Here is a 5,074-nt window from a genome sequence, read left to right on the forward strand (position 1 = left end):
TGATCACGACCCTCAAATAGGGCCGTTGGTGGAATGTATCCATCTTGAATGCACACCCACATCTTAGCATCTTGATATTTAACATATTGTTCAAACCGATCCTTCCAAGCCACGAAATCGGTACCCTTTAGCATTTTTTAGGCCTTAGCAGAGCCGGCCTCAACTTCCATTTTCACCAGTTTCGTAATATTTATCGAAGTCATCGCTGGAAGAAATACGAACGAACACTCAAAGAAACCCAAAAATAATATTTTATTATTTTGAACAGTACCCAGTAGGCGAAGTTAATAATAACTTCGCTTAAGTCTTAACTTCGCTTGCTTTCTTAACTTCGCTTGCTTTATTAACTTCGCTTGATTTAAGCGAATTTGTGATGTAGGCGAAGTTAATGACAACTTCGCTTAAGGTAAGCGAACTTGTGAGGTAGGCGAAGTTAATGATAACTTCGCTTAATCTTATATCTTTGCCTAAACCTACAAACAGTGGCGGCAACTTCGCCTGATGAACACAACGATTTTGCAGGTTTGATTTAGACGTATTGCGAGGTATGTGAAGGTGTAATGGGTGGTTTTTGATGGTGGGAGAAGGGTAGGACACGAAAACTCGGTATATTAACGTAAACTCGTCCCGCGAATAGTCGAACAGAACGATTTCTACACCCGTGTGATAATCCCGAACCACACAATCACGAGCAAATGATCTGATACCAATTGTAGGTTCCCAGCCGGATATACACGGAAATATCTCGTTCTACGTTGCTGCGGAATCCCTATGTAAGACGCAACGAGTGTAGAATCGATATACAATAAACACAAGCAAACACACGTTACAATAAACAAAGAACACGTTGTATTGCAACTAATAACACGTGATATGTCAATCACTGATTACACGTACTGAATCGTTAATTACAAAACAAGCCGCAGCTAAGCTTTTATGGTTATCAACAACTTCGCCTAACATGTTAGGCGAAGTTGTTGATAACTTCGCCTGTTCCACAAGTTCGCTTATAAGAGGCGAACTTGTGAAACAAGTTAACAAAACATTAATACAAATCCAAATAACACAATTACAGACACTAGATACTGAACTACTGACATCATGTACCAACAGTAATTAACTTGATTACCAAAGTGGAAAATATTATTAGGGGAAAGGTCAAGTTCATCAAAAGTGACAACGGCACAGAGTTCAAGAACTATCAAATGGAGATGTTTTGTTTGCAGAAAGGGATTGAACATCAGTTTAGCGCACTATATACTCCGCAAAAAAATGGGGTAGCTGAAAAGAATAACAGAACTCTAATCGAAGGCACCAGTACTATGCTGGCAGACACTAAACTTTCCGTGGTGTTCTGGGCTGAGGCTGTTGCCACGGCCTGCTATATCCTTAATCGTGTTTTGACTGTTAAAAGATTAAATAAAACTTGTTATGAATTAATGCATGGTAGAAAGCCTAATCTAAAAGGTCTTGAACCTTTTGGGTCCCCGTGTTTGATTTTAAAGACTAAGTCAAAATTTGGTGAGAATTTGACGAAGGTATTCTCGTGGGCTACGTTGTTGGTTCACCCAACATAAGAGTCTTTAATTTATCGAACAACAGGGTTGAGGTGGTCTGTAACACTGACATTACAAGTTACAAATCACCGAAGCCTAGCATGGGACCAGCAGAGGCATTCGACTATGATAAATTATTTAAATATTTTAATTTGCCTTATTTGGATTTTGCAGACACAAATGAAAAATGGCCACTCAGATGCTATTCGATGAAGAAGAGACCATTATGCATCGTCCACGGTGTAGTGAAAAACAATCTACCACTCCTAGTGTGTTGAAACTCCAGTTGTCTCAAGTGATGATGACTTTTTCAATCCGTTTCACACTCAACATAACTCAGATGAAATTTCTTCGAATCTCAAAGAAGACTTAGAAGTTGGTCCCGTTCAAACTATTAGAATCCACAAGAATCATCCCTTGGAGAACGTGATCAGTAATCCTTCTGATGGTGTGCAAACTAGAAGAAGTTTGGAGGAAAACACATGTGTGTATGCAAGCATTAAAATCACCGATATTATGAATGAATGCTTGTATGCCTGTTTCATCAGTCATATTGAACCAAAGAACTATCAGATGGCACTGAAGGATAGCTCATGAGTAGAATCTATGCAAAAAGAACTAGCTCAGTTTGATAAAATGGAAGTATAGCGTTTGGTTGAAAAGACACGAGATGTGAATGCAATCGGTACGAAGTGGGTATTTAAATGCAAGAGAGATGAAAAAGGGGTAATCATTCGTATCAAGGCAAGATTAGTTGTCAAAGGGTTTAACCAACAAGAAGGGATTGATTACAATGAAGTATTTGCTCCTGTGGCAAGGTTGGAGGCAATTCGACTTTTCTTGGCCTTTGCCGCACACAGAGATATGAAATTGTTTAAGTTGGATGTTAAAAGTGCGTTTCTAAATGGAAAAGTCGATGAAGTGGTATATGTCGAGTAACCTCCTGGTTTTCCTGACCCAGACTTTCCTGATCATGTGTACAAGTTCAGTAAAGCATTATATGGCCTACATCAGGCACCACGAGCTTGATACGCAACTTTGTCAGATTATTTGATGGAAAATGGGTTTGATAGAGGAAAGATCGACAGTACATTGTTTGTAAAGAGGAATGGGAATGATTTTCTTCTCGTCCAGGTCTATGTGGACGATATCATCTTTGCAGCCTCGAAAATTTTATGTGTCAGGAGTTTGAAGCGGTCACGAAGAAAAGGTTTGAGATGAGCGCCATAGGTGAATTAACTTTCTTTTTTGGTTTGCAGGTAGATTAGAAGAAGGATGGCATGTTCATTCATCAAACTAAATACGTTCACAATGTGCTTAAGCGTTTTAAGATGGAAGATAGCACTCCGTTTGACACTCCAATCTGTGTCAACCACAAACTAGGTGCTGATTTCGAAAGTGATGAAGATGTGGATCCTACTTAGTATCGGGCAATTATAGCTTCTTTGATGTATTTAACTGCTTCTAGACTTGACATTATATTTGTAGTTTTTCTTTGTGCACGTTTTCAGGCCAACCCCAAGGAATCGCACATGAAGGGAGTAAAAAGAATTTTGCGGTATCTTAAAGGAAAGCCTAAGCTGGGTCTCTGGTATCCAAAAGGAGGATAAGTGTATTTTTGGTAGCATACACTTACTCTGACTATGGAGGATGCAATCAAAACAGGAAGTCAACAACTGGTGGCTGTCATTTTCTTGGAGGAAGATTGGTGTCGTGGCAGTGCAAGAAGCAGACCTCTGTAGCCATATCCACCTGCGAAGCAGAATACATGGCAGCATCGAACTGTTGCTCCCAGGTTTTATGGATACAACAACAAATGCGATTATGGTCTGAATTTCACTCAAACCCCTATTTGCATTGATAACACTGCTGCTATCTCAGTAACTAACAATCTCGTTAAACATAGTAAAACAAAACATATTGACATCCGTCATCATTTCATACGGGATTGTGCTAAGAAGAAATTAATCGTGCTTGAAAAGGTTGATTCCCTGGATAACTTTGCCGATCTTTTTACAAAAGCTTTTGACCGATCCCGCTTTCAAAACCTTATTAAGCTTAATTGGGATGATCAATCCCAAGTAAAAGTGTTCTCTTTGGGTTTTTGAGTTAAAAAAAAAACATCACTCTCGCTGAAAATTATGTCGGTAGCTTAAGTTTGAAGGACATATTCTTGAATATGTTTGGTCCTTGCATATACTTGTAGACTCAAAGGATAGCCATTAACCTAATAACTGAAAGCAACCGGGGCGGTTTATGATGAGTTTTTATTCCTTCGCTGAAAATTATGTCGATTATACTTAGTGGAGGGACACATTTTCATATGTGGTTGGTCCTGCTAATCCACTGGATTTTTAGGATAGCCATTTACCTTAAGAGTTAGAAATGATCAGGGCATCTGAATATAATCTTTCTTTTTTTGGAAAGTGAAATATTTTTTCAGTCTATAGCTTCGCACGAAGTTTCAAAATTGGTGTTAAATTGAAAATTGATCCAACCTTTGGAAAGTGAGAGATAAACTTATTTTTTGTGCCTAACAGGTGAAGTTATTAGGCTTAAAAGACTCTATAACAGTCATTGTCTGGTATGGTAGCTTTCTATGGTGCATAAAAGTAGAAGTGATACAAATTAAATTACTCGATTTACTGTGTAGTGTCATTTTGAAATGTGCATGTCTCCACATATATCTCTCCGAATGATAGGCAGAAAAGTGATTACCCAGTCATACACGAGCCCATGAGTGTCTTGATCCCCGCGAAACTTGTGTTCTCTTTCTGCAGTGATCCAGATTCGGGACTTGCATGTGTTTTTTATGATTATATTAAAAAAAATAACAAAAAATTATTATTATATTTTACGTCCTTAGAAATTCATCAAGTCACAAATATCAAAGATGAGGCACCAACTGAGTCTTGTGAAAGCTAATTGAAAGGATTGTCAAGACGACTCATGTATAATGATTGATCAGACACTATGGGTCGAAGTTAAATCGGGGTGATCTGGGGAAAGCCAAATACGCCTTGAGAATAGATAGGAGGCATCACAATTCCTCAAGTGATGTCCATCTAAATTTTGAGCCTAATTGAACATAATCCGTATCACAGAAGCAATGAAAACCATACTAAGTTTTATACCTGCCTACAACCTGTTTCTCTATGTTATAATAACGCTGAACATGAATCCGTGTGACAGCCTCTTAATCAGTATGATTCATGTTCGGATCTTTTCTTAAACATGCAGGGTGTCTAGAAGACTGAAATTTGATCCCGTCCTTTTATTTTACTTTTGTTATGAAGTACGTTATATGGTTTATCATCATTGTCTTTAAATTAAAATCTTGGTTACTCGTTTTTGATCGATTTATAATATTAACTTCGTTGTGGCGAAGTTATCCTTCAGGAGAACTTAACTACAAGGGCGAGGTTAACATAACTTCGCCCCTGGGTTTTTCTAAACGGTATAAAAGGCAAACACAGGTTAAACCATTGTTTCTTAAACCCTCGGCGAACTTACCCTTT

The sequence above is a fragment of the Bidens hawaiensis genome, unplaced genomic scaffold (genome assembly GCF_021521415.1).
Source record: "Bidens hawaiensis isolate Kalapana, Puna unplaced genomic scaffold, B.hawaiensis_p1.1 tig00004474_1, whole genome shotgun sequence".
Taxonomy (NCBI): Eukaryota; Viridiplantae; Streptophyta; class Magnoliopsida; order Asterales; family Asteraceae; genus Bidens; species Bidens hawaiensis.